Source organism: Papio anubis, chromosome 18, assembly GCF_008728515.1.
Source record: "Papio anubis isolate 15944 chromosome 18, Panubis1.0, whole genome shotgun sequence".
In the NCBI taxonomy this organism is placed as follows: Eukaryota; Metazoa; Chordata; class Mammalia; order Primates; family Cercopithecidae; genus Papio; species Papio anubis.
In genome coordinates, this window is record NC_044993.1 from 70,584,344 (window position 1) to 70,596,439 (window position 12,096).

A 12,096-nucleotide genomic window follows, 5' to 3' on the forward strand; every position below is an offset into this window, starting at 1 on the left:
ATAAATCTCCAGAAACCAATTCCAATGAAATGTAGATTAGTGATTTTACCTATTAGAGAATTAAAAATAGGCCGGGTGCGGTGGCTTATGCCTGTAATCCTAGCACTTTGGGAGGCCGAGGCGGGCGGATCACCTGAGGTTACATGTTAGAGACCAGCCTGGCCAACGTGGCGAAACCTCATCTCTACTAAAAATACAAAAATCAGCCAGGCATGGTGGCAGGCACCTGTAATCCCAGCTACTCGGAAGGCTAAGACAGGAGAATTGCTTGAACCTGGGAGGCGGAGGTTGCAGTGAACTGAGATCGTGTCATTGCACTCCAGCCTGGGCAACAGAGAAAAACTTCCTCTCAAAAAAAAAAAAAAAAAACTAAAAAGAATTAAAAATAATCATAAATATGCTCACTGATGTCAGGAGTGTAATGTATGAACAAACCGAGACTTTCAACAAAGAGAAAATACAAAAACAGCGTTGACACGGTGGCTCACACTGTCATCCCAGCACTTTGGGAGGCCAAGGTGGAAGGATTGCTTGAGCTTAGGAGTTCAAGACCAGCCTGGGTTACATAGTAAGACCCCATCTCTACAAAAAATTAAAAATTAGCCAGGTATGGTGGCATACACCTGTGGTTCCAGCTCCTCTAGAGCCTGAGGTGGGAGGATGACTTGAACCTGGGATGTCAAGGCTGCAGTGAGCTGTTATCACACCACTGCACTCCAGCCTGGGTGACCAAGTAAGACCCTGTCTCAGAAAAGAGAGAAAATATAAAAACATACCAAACAGAAGTTGTAGATCTGAAGTATGTAATAACTCATCTGAAAAATTATCTAGAGGGTTTCACCCACAGACTAGATCAAGCAGAAGAAAGGGTCAGTGAATTTGAAGACCAGTCATTGGAAATCATCCAATCAGAGGGGCAAAAAATGAGAAAAAGAGAATAGCTTAAGGGACTTCAGGGACACCATCGAGTAGACTAATGTATGCATTACTGGATTTTCAGAAGGCAAAGAGAGAGAGCAAAATGGACAGAAAGCATGTTCAAACAAACAATGGCTGAAAACCTTCCAAAATTGGGGAATTAAATAGAAGTCGAGACCCAAGAAGCCCAAGGAACATGAAATAAGATGAATCCAGCCAGGTGTGGAGGCTCATGCCTGTAATCCCAGCACTTTGGGAGGCTGAGGCAGGTGGATCACTTGAGGTCAGGAGTTCGAGACCAGCCTGGCCAACATGGTGAAACCCCCGTCTCTACTAAAAATACAAAAATTAGGCAGGCATGGTGGCATGTGCCTGTAATCCCAGCTACTCAGGAGGCTGAGGCAGGAGAATGGCTTGAACCTGGGAGATGGAGGTTGCAGTGAGCCTAGATCGTGCCACTGCACTCCAGCCTGGTCGACAGAGCGAGACTGTCTCAAAACAACAACAACAACAACAAAAAAAAAACAATAAGATGAATCCAAAGAGACCCACACTGACATACATTACAATCGAATTGTCAAAAGTCAGAAACAGAATTTTGAAAGCAACCAAGGGAAAAGCAAATTCTGAGTACAAGGGACCCCCAATAAAACTATCAACAGAGTTTCCAGCATAAACCTTGTGGGCCAGAATGGAGTGGAACGACAGATTCAAAGTGCTGAAAGAAAAAAAGTTCCAGTCAAGAATGCTATATCCAACAAACCCATCCTTCAAAAATGAGAGGGAAATAAAGACTTTCTCAAACAAAAGCTGAGGAAGATTATCACCACTATACCTGCCTTACAAGAAATGCTAAAGAGAGTTCTTAAGGTTAAAACAGAAGTATGGAAAACAGCAACATGAGCACACAAAGTATGAAACTCATTGGCAAAGGTAAATATATAGTCAAAACTAATATTGTATTACTATAATAGTAGTGGGTAAATCAATTTTAGTTTTCTTATAAAAGTTAAAAGACAAAAGTAGTAAAACAACTATATTATGTTAATTGGTACAATATAAATAGGTGTTAATTGTGATATCAATAGCATATAAGCCAGAGGAGGAAAGAGAAAAGCAAAGTTCTCAAGGTAAGTTATCAGCTTAAAGTAGACTGTCATAAGAGATTTTATGTAAACACTTGGTAACTACAAAGAAAATGTCTATAGAATTAAAGAAAAAGAGAAAAGAATGAAAACATAAATACAAAAGCAATGAAATATGGCCAGGTGCAGTGGCCCACGCCTGTAGTCCCAGCACTTTGGGAGGCTGGGGCGGGCAGATTGCTTGAGGCCAGGAATTCGAGACCAGCCTGTCCAACATGGCAAAACCCCATCTCTACTAAAAATACAAAAATTAGCCAGGTGTGGTGGTGCACACTTGTAATCCCAGCTACTCAGAGAGCTGAGGCAGGAGAATTGCTTGAACCCAGGAGGCGAAGGTTGCAGTGAGCTGAGATCGTGCCACTGCCCTCCAGCCTAGGTGACAGAGCGAGACTCCGTTTCAAAAAACAAAACAAAACAAAAAACAGTGAAATACAAAAGAAGACAGAGAAAAAAGAGGGACAGAAGGACTATAAGACTAACAGAAAATAGTTAATAAAATGTCAATAGTAAATATTTCCTTATTTTTTATTTTTTGTTTGTTTTTGTTTTGTTTTGTTTTGTTTTTGAGACAGAGTCTTGCTCTGTCTCACCCAGGCTGGAGTGCAGTGGTGCTATCTTGGCTAACTGCAACCTGCACCTCCTGGGCTCAAGCAGTTCTCCTGCCCCAGCCTACCAAGTAGCTGGAATTACAGGTGTGTGCCACCATACCCAGCTAATTTTTGTACTTTTAGTAGAGACGGGGTTTGGCCGTGTAGGCCAGGCTGGTCTCTAACTCCTGACCTCAGGTGATCCGCCCGCCTCAGCCTCCCAAAGTGCTGGGATTGCAAATGTGAGCCACTGCACTCAGCCAACAATAGTTTTTTGAATATCACACGAAAAGCTCAGGCAAAAAAAAAAAAACAAAGCAAGACACAAGAAACAAGTAGGAATACATGAAGCTATAAAACTGCTGCAAAGCAAAAGAGGCAGTCAACAAAATGAAAAGGTAGACTATGGATTAAAAGAAAATACCTGCAAATAATATACCTGATAAAGTTATCAAATATATGAGGAAATCACACAACTCAATAACAAATTAACCAAATAACCCGATTCAAAAATGGACAATGAACTTGAATGGACACTTTTCTAAAGAAAACATAAAATAACCAACATATTGAGTGAGGAAAAGCAGGATGCATTCCCTTTGAAAACTGGCACAAGTCAGTAATGCCCTCTCTCACCACTTTTATTCAACATAGTATTGGAAGTCCTGGCCAGAGTAATGAGGCAAGAGAAAGAAATAAAAGGCATCCAAATAGGAATAAAAGAAGTCAGACTATCCCTGTTTGCAGATGACATGTTTCTATCTGGAAAACCCCATTGTCTCAGCCCAAAAGTTCCTTCAGCTGATAAACAACTTCAGCAAAGTTTCAGGATACAAAGTCAATGCACAAAAATTACTAGCATTCCTATGTACCTACAACAGCCAAGCCGAGAGTCAAATCAGGAAGGCAATCCCGTTCACAACTGCCACAAAAAGAATAAAATACCGAGCTGGGCTTAGTGGCTCATGCCTGTAATCCCAGCAAGATTCCATCTAAAAAAAAAAAGAAAGAAAGAATAAAATCCCTAGGAATACAGCTAATTAGGGAGGTGAAAGATCCCTACAATGAGAATTACAACACACAGCTGAAAGAAATCAGAGATGACACAAATGGAAAAACATCCCATGCTCATGGATAGCAAGAATAAATATCATTAAAAGGGACATATTGCCCAAAGCATTTTGTAGATTCAATGCTATTCCTATCAAACTACCAATGACATTCTTCACAGAATTATAAAAAGCTATTTTAAAATTCACATGGAACCAGCCCAGTGCGGTGGCTCACACCTGTAATTCCAGCACTTTGGGAGGCCGAGATGGGCGGATCATGAGATCAGGACATCGAGACCATCCTGGCTAACACAGTGAAACCCCATCTCTACTAAAAATACAAAAAAATTAGTTGGGCGTGGTGGCGGGCGCCTGTAGTTCCAGCTACTCGAGAGGCTGAGGCAGGAGAATAGCGTGAACCTGGGAGGCGGAGCTTGCAGTGAGCTGAGATGGCACCACTGCACTCCAGCCTGGGCAACAGAGCAAGACTCTGGCTCCAAAAAAAAAAAAAAAAAATTGGAACCAAAAAGAGCCTGAATAGCCAAGGCAATCCTAGCAAAAAGAACAAAGCTGGAGGCATCACATTACCTGACTTCAAACTGTGCTACAGGGCTACAGTAACCAAAACAGCATGGTACTGGTACAAAAACAGGCACATAGGCCAATGGAGCAGAATAGAGAGCTCAGAAATAAGGCCACACTCCTAAGATCAGCTGAACGTCAACAAAGCTGACAAAAACAAGCAATGAGGGGGAAAAAATCCCTATTCAATAAATGGTGCTGGGATAATTGGCTAGCTATATGCCGAAGATTGAAACTGGACCCCTTCCTTACACCATATACAAAAATCAACTCAAGATGGATTAAAGACTTAAATGTAAACTCCAAAGCTATAAAAACCCTAGAAGACAACCTAGGCAATACCGTCTTGGACATAAGATCAGAAACTATTTCATGACAAAGACTCCAAAAGCAATTGCAACAAAAGCAAAAATTGAGACATGGGACTTAATTGAACTAAAGAGCTTCCTCTGCACAGCAAAAGAAACTATCAACAGAGGAAACAGACAACCTCCAGAATGGAAGAAAATATTTACAAATATGCATCTGACAAAGGTCTAATATCCAGCATCTATAAGGAATGTAAACAAATTTGCAAGAGAAAAACAACCCCGTTAAAAAGTAGGCAAAAGACATGAACAATTTTCAAAAGAAGACGTACATGCAACAAACAATCATAAGAAAAAAAGCTCAGTATCACTAATCATTAAAGAAATGCAAATAAAAAACCATAATGAGATACCATCTCACACCAGGGAGAATGTCTATTATTAAAAAGTCAAAAAATATGCTGGCAAGATTGCAGAGAAAAGGGAACACTTATACACTGTTAGTGGGAGTATAAATTTAGCCCAACCATTGTGAAGAGCAATATGGTGAGTCCTCAGAGAGCTAAAAATAGAACTACAGTTTGATCCAACAATCCCATTACTGGGTATATACCCAGAGAAATATAAATCATTCTCCTGTAAAGACACATGCACATGAATGTTTCCAGCAGCACCATTCACAGTAACGAAGATACGGAATCAACTTAAAGGCCCATCAGTGACAGATTGGATAAAGAAAACATACATATACACCATGAAATACTATGCAGCCATAAAAAAGAATGAGATCATGTTTTTTGCAGGAATATCGATGGAGCTGGAGGCCAGAAAATACTGCACGGAACTTTCTTTCTTTTTCTTTTTTTTTTTTTTTTTTGGTGTTTTTTTAGATGGAGTCTCGCTCTGTCAACCCAGCTGCAGTGCAGTGGCAGGATCTCAGTTCACTGCAACCTCTGCCTCCTGGGTTCAAACGATTCTCCTGCCTCAGCCTCCCGAGTAGCTGGGACTATAGGTGCATGCCACCATGCCCGGCTGATTTTTGTATTTTCAGTAGAGACGGGGTTTTGTCATACTGTCCAGGCTGGTCTTGAACTCCTGACCTCATGATCTGCCCACCTCGGCCTCCCAAAGTGCTGGGATTACAGGCGTGAGTCACCACACCTGGCCTGCATGGAACTTTCAGTACTATTCCACTGACCAGCCATATTTCCATCTGTCTTCCTGTCCTTGGGCCTTCCTTTTCCCTAAGACACAAAAATATTGACATTAGGCCGCTTAAGAACTCTACGATGACGTCTAAGTGTTCAAGTGAAAGGAAGAGTCACATCTCTCACTTTATTTTTGGAGATGGAGTCTTGCTCTGTCGCCCAGGCTGGAGCACAGTAGCATGATCTTGGCTCACTGCATCCTCCGCCTCCCGGGTTCAAGTGATTCTCCTGCCTTAGCCTCCCGAGTAGTTAGGACTACAGGTGCGCACCACCACGCCTGGCTAATTTTTGTATTAGTAGAGATGGGGTTTCACCGTGTTGGCCAGGTTGGTCTCCAACTCTTGACCTCGTGATCTGCCCACCCTGGCCTCCCAAAGTGCTGAGATTACAGGCATGAGCCACCACTCAGCCCATCTCTCACTTTAAATCAAAAGGTAGAAATGATTAAGCTTATTGAGAAAGGCATGTCAAAACCTGAGACAGGCCAAAAGCTAGGTTTTCTGTGCCAAATGTTTCACCAAATTGTGAATTCAAAGGAAAAGTTCTTGAAGGAAATTTGAATTGCTACTCCAGTGAACACAAGAATGATAAAAAAGTGAAACAGTCTTTTTGCTGATATGAGGAAAGTTTGAATGGTGTGGATAGAAGATCAAACCAGCTACAACATTCCCTTAAACTAAAGCCTAATCCAGATCAAGGCCCAAACTCTCTTCAGTTCTGTGAAAGCTGAGAGATGTGAAGAAGTGCAGAAGAAATGTTGGAAACTAACAAAGGTTGGTTCCTGAGGTTCAAGGAGAAAAGCCATCTCCATAACATAAAAGTGCAAGGTGAAGCTTCAAGTGCTGATGGAGAAACTGCAGCATGTTATCCAGAAGATCTCGCTAAGATCATTGATGAAAGTGGCTACAATAAGAATAGATTTTCAATGTAGACAAAACAGCCTGCTACTGGGGAAAGACGCCATCTAAGACGTTCCTAGCTAGAGAGGAGAAGTCAATGTCTGGCTTCAAAGCTTTAAAGGGCAGGCTGGTTTTCTTGTTAGGGGCGAATGCAGTTGGTGAAGCCAGTTCTCATTTACCATTCTGAAAATCCTGAGGCCCTTAAGAATTATGTTTATTCTGCCTGTGCTCTATCAATTGAACAACAAAGACTGGATGACAACCTATGTGTTTACAACATGGTTTTCTGAATATTTTAAGCCCACTGTTGAGACCTACTGCTCAGAAAAAAAAAAAAAAAAAAAGATTCCTTTCCAAATATTACAGTTTATTACAATGCACCTGGACAACCAAGAGCTCTGGTGGAGATATACAAGGGAGTTAATGTTTTCGTGCCTGCTGACACAACATTTATTCTGCAGCCCATGGATCAAAGAGTAATTTCATCTTTCTCTTTATTTTCTTTTTTTTTTTTGAGATGGGCTCTCACTCCCCCAGACTAGACTGCAGTGGTACGATCATAATTCATTGCAGCCTAGCTGCTGGGCTCAAGTAATCCTCCTGCCTTGGCCTCCCAAGTAGCTGAGACTACAATATGTCTCATTTGCTCAATTTTTAAAATTTTTCTGTAGGCTGGGTGCGGTGGCTCACGCCTGTAATACCAGCACTTTGGGAGGCTAAGGCAGGCAGACCACGAGGTCAGGAGATCAAGACCATCCTGGCTAACACGGTGAAACCCTGTCTTTGCTAAAACTACAAAAAATTAGCCGGGCATGGTGGCACGTGCCTGTAGTCCCAGCTACTCAGGAGGCTGAGGCAGAATAATTGCTTGAGCCGGGGAGGTGGAGATTGCTGTGAGCCAAGATATTGCCACTGCACTCCAGCCTGGCAACAGAGCAAGACTGTCTCAAAAAAATTTTTTTTCTGTAGCGATGGGGTCTGGATATGTTGCCCAAGCTGGTCTTGAACTCCTGGGCTCAAGTGATCCTCCCGCCTCAGCCTCCCAAAGTGCCGGGATTACAGGCATGAGATACCGCCCCCAGCCAAAAGTGTTTTGTTTTGTTTTGTTTTTGCTTTTGTTTTTGTTTTTTGAGACAGAGTCTCACTGTGTTGCTCAGGCTGGAGTGCAGTGGCGTGATCTCAGCTCACTGCAACCTCCATATCCTGGGTTCAAGCGATTCTCCTGCCTCAGCCTCCTGAGTAGCAGGGAGTACGGGAGCATGCCACCACACCCAGCTAATTTTTCTGTTTTTGTGGAGATGGGTTTCGCCACGTTGGCCAGGCTTTTCTGGAACTCCTGACCTCAAGTGATCTGGGTGCCTCAGCCTCCCAAAGTGCTGGAATGACAGGTATAAGCCATGGCACCCAACCATTTTGTTTCTGAGACAGGGTCTTGCTCTGTCACTCTGGCTGAAGTACAAGTGGCACAGTCACGACTCACTGCAGCCTCAGCCTCCCAGGCTCAAGTGAACCTCCCACCTCAGGCTCCCAAGTAGCTGGGACTACAGGTGTGCACCACCATGCCCAGCTAATTTTAAATTTTTTTTTGTAGAAATGGGGTCTTCCCTGTGTTAACTCCTGAGCTCACAGAGCAGTCCTCCCACCTTGGTCTCCCAAATTGCTGGGATTACAGACATGAGCCACTTGCCCAGCCTAAAAGTGTTTTTTTGAGATGGAATCTACTCTTGGTAAAGATGCTGTGAATGTTGTTGAAATGACAGCAGGATTTAGAATATTACATAAACTTAGTTAATGAAGCAGCAGCAGGATTTGAGAAGATTTTGAAAGTTTTACTATGGCCAAAATGCTATCACCCATTATAACATGCCCTGAAGAAATCTTCTGTGAAAGGAAGAGTCAACTGATTTGGCAAACTTCATTGTTATCTTATTTTAAGAAATTGTCACGGCCACCCCAACCCTGTGCAGCCACCACCCTTATCAGCATTACCTTTATCTGATGTAATACTTTTCCGCACTTAATAGGCTACAGTATAGTGTAACTATAGGTTTTATATTCACCAGGAAATCAAAACATTTGTGTGACTCATTTTATTGGGACATTCACTTTATTGTAGGGGTCTGGAATCAAAACTGCAATATCTATGAGGATACTGTGTATACCTAAGGTACATTATTTACAGTAGCCAAGACTTGAAAGCAACCTAAGTGGCTACTGGTGGATAAATGGATATACACACACACACACACACACACACACACGCGCGCGCACACACAGTGGAACATTATTCAGCCTTAAAAAGGAGATCTATGTGCCAGGTGCAGTGGCTTACCCCTGTAATCCGAGCACTTTGGGAGGCCAAGGTGGGTGGATTTCTTGAGCCCAGGTGTTTGAGACCAACCTGGGTAACATAGTGAGACCCCATGTGTACAAAAAAAATTGTTTTATAAAATAAGCCATAAAATAACCCCATCTCTACTAAAAATACAAAAATTAGCTGGGCATGGTGATGCAGCTGGCTAATTTTTTTTTTGGTAGAGACGGGATTTCACCATGTTGGCCAGGCTGGTCTTGAACTCCTGGCCTCAAGCGATCCACCTCCCTCGGCCTCCCAAAGTCCTGGGATTACAGGTGTGAGTCACTGCGCCTGGCCCCAAGCCTTATAATTAAGTAGAAATCTATGTTCCTTCTCTTTTAGGACAGATGCTCTTTGTCTAACTTGATTCAGGATGGGTATATGTGGTGGGTTGAGTCATGGCACCCCAAATGTTTCCACATCCTAATCCCTGGAACCCATGAAGTTTACCTTATATGGCAAAAGGGGAAGGATCTTGAGATGGGGAGATTATTCTGGATTATCCTGGTGGGCCCAACATCATAACGGTCCTTATACAAGGGAAGCAGGAAAGTCATAGAGGAGAAGGTGGTGGAATCAGATTGGAGTGATGCATTTTGAAGATAGAGGCCAAAGGATGTGGGTGGCTGCTAGAAGCTGAAAAAGTCAAGGCAAGACATTGACACCTCAGAGCCTCCAGAGGAACCAGCCTTGCCGACAGCTTGATTTTGGCTGAGTGAGATTAATTTCGGATTTGTGACTTCTAGAACGATAAGGTTGTGGGAGTTTTTTTGTTGTTTTGTATTTCTTCTTTTTTTTTTTTTTTTGAGTCCGAGTTTCACTGTTTTTTCCCAGGCTGCAGTGCAGTGGCACAATCTCAGCCCACTGCAGCCTCTGCCTCCCATGTTCAAGTGATTCTCCTGCCTCAGCCTCCCTAGTAGCTGGGATTATAGGCATGCACCACCACACCCGGTTAATTTTTATATTTTTAGTAGAGATGGAGTTTCACCATATTGGCCACGCTGATCTTGAACTTCTGACCTCAGGTGAACTTCTGACAACCTTGGCCTCCCAAAGTGCTGTGATTACAGGTGTGAGCCACTATGCCAGGCCCCAGTTTGTGTTGTTTTAAACCATTAAGTTTGTGGTCATCTGTTACCACACCAATAGGTACCTAATACAGATGTGACTATGACTTGGAGATTAAGGGACAACAGTGAAATCAGCCTGGTTTCAGCAGGGTGAGGTGGAAACACAATGAGGAAGAAAGAGGGCTTGACCAGGGAGAGGTATCAGGATGGATCCAGGTATGGGGCAGGTCGGATACAGAAGCTAAATTCTTCGTTATTTAACATAACAGATGGGAATGGGATCTGGGCCTAAAGTACCTGAAGGACCATAAAAGCTATAAGGAAGGCCGCTGGGCCTTCAATAAGCCTCTGCCCAAGAGACAGAAGCTCACTTGTGCATTCAACAGATTGTGACGAGGATCTCTGAATTTAGGCAGAAATGGGCCCTTGGATACAGCGGGGATTCTCAACTGTTTTAAATATTGAACATCTGTTTCTCTTGGCTGCACATTGGCAAAGCTAAAGTTATGGAAAAACAATGTTCTTGTTTTGAAAGAGCTTTTATAGTGCATGGTAGTTTCCCAGCCTTGGCGATACTGATTTTTTGGCCAGGTCATTGCTGTGGGGGCTGGCTGTCCCAGCACTGCAGGAGGTGCAGTAGGACCCACTGGAGGCCAGCAACAACCCTCCCTCCCTCAGTCATAACAACCAAAAGTGTCTTTGGACATTGTCCGACATCCCCTGGGGGGTTCCCTGTTTAGCAGCCCTGGTGTATAGGGTCTAGTAGAGAGACTGGACCCCAATTTTAACAGAAGTCTGCCTAGGGCTCCTCAGTGAAGCCTTTGAGAGAAGGAAACTCTTGTGAGAGGGAGGAGGCAGGAAGGAATGAGAAACATCAGGAACTAAAGGCAAAGGAAACAATTGTGTGCAAGACCCCAAAGAGGACTTGTAGGTGTGCACATGTCCCTCAGCAGTTAGGAGGGACAAGAGATTCCTTGTGGGGGACAGAAGAGCTCAGCCCACAGCCCTGAGGTGACTGGTAATCACTTGATGATACTGATGTTTTGGGAAGAATGCTACCTTGCTGAGCGTACACCTGTAATCCCAGCACTTTGGGAGTCTAAGGTGAGAGGATGGCTTGAGCCCAGGAGTTCGAAGATAGACTGGGCAACACAGTGAGACTCTGTCTCTACAAAAAAAATAGAAAAACTAGCCAGGCATGGTGGTGCATTCCTGTAGTCCCAGCTGCTCGGGAGGCTGAGGCGGGAGGATTGCTTGAGCCCAGAAGATTGAAGCTATAGTAAGCCGTGATCACGCCACTGCACTCTAGCCTGAGTAACAGAGTGAGACCCTGTTTCAAAAAAAAAAAAAAAAGCTACCTGGTTCTATTTGCCGCATCAGGAATGCACTAATCTGCCAAACTTTTTCTCTAAACTGAGCAATGAGCTAGGAATTATATACTGATTTGCATTTTAATTTCCACTTTGAGAAAACAAGGAGGTGGCATTAGCCGATCTCTCAGGCTTAGTTCCAGGATTCATTTTATATAAATATATTTTGTCACTTAAAAATATGCTGTTGAGGTACAATTTATGTATCATAAAATTAGCCCATTTCAGTGATTTTAGTAAATTTACTGACTTGTGCAACCATTACCGTAATCCAGTCTTAGAATATTTTCATTACCCCAATCCTTTTGCTATTTTTTTAAATTTTCCTGAGACAGAGTCTCACTCTGTCATCCAGGCTAGAGTGGAGTGGTGCAGTCATAGCTCACTGCAGCCTCTAACTCCTGGGCTCAAACGATACTTTTGCCTCAGCCTTCAGAGTAGCTGGGATTATAGACATGCACCATCATGCCTGGCTTATTTTTGTATTTTTTGTAGATCAGGGCTTAGCTACATTGCCCAGCCTGGTCTCAAACTCCTGGGCTCAGTCATCCGCCTCAACCTCTCAAAGTGTTAGGATTACATGTGTGAGCCACTGTACCCT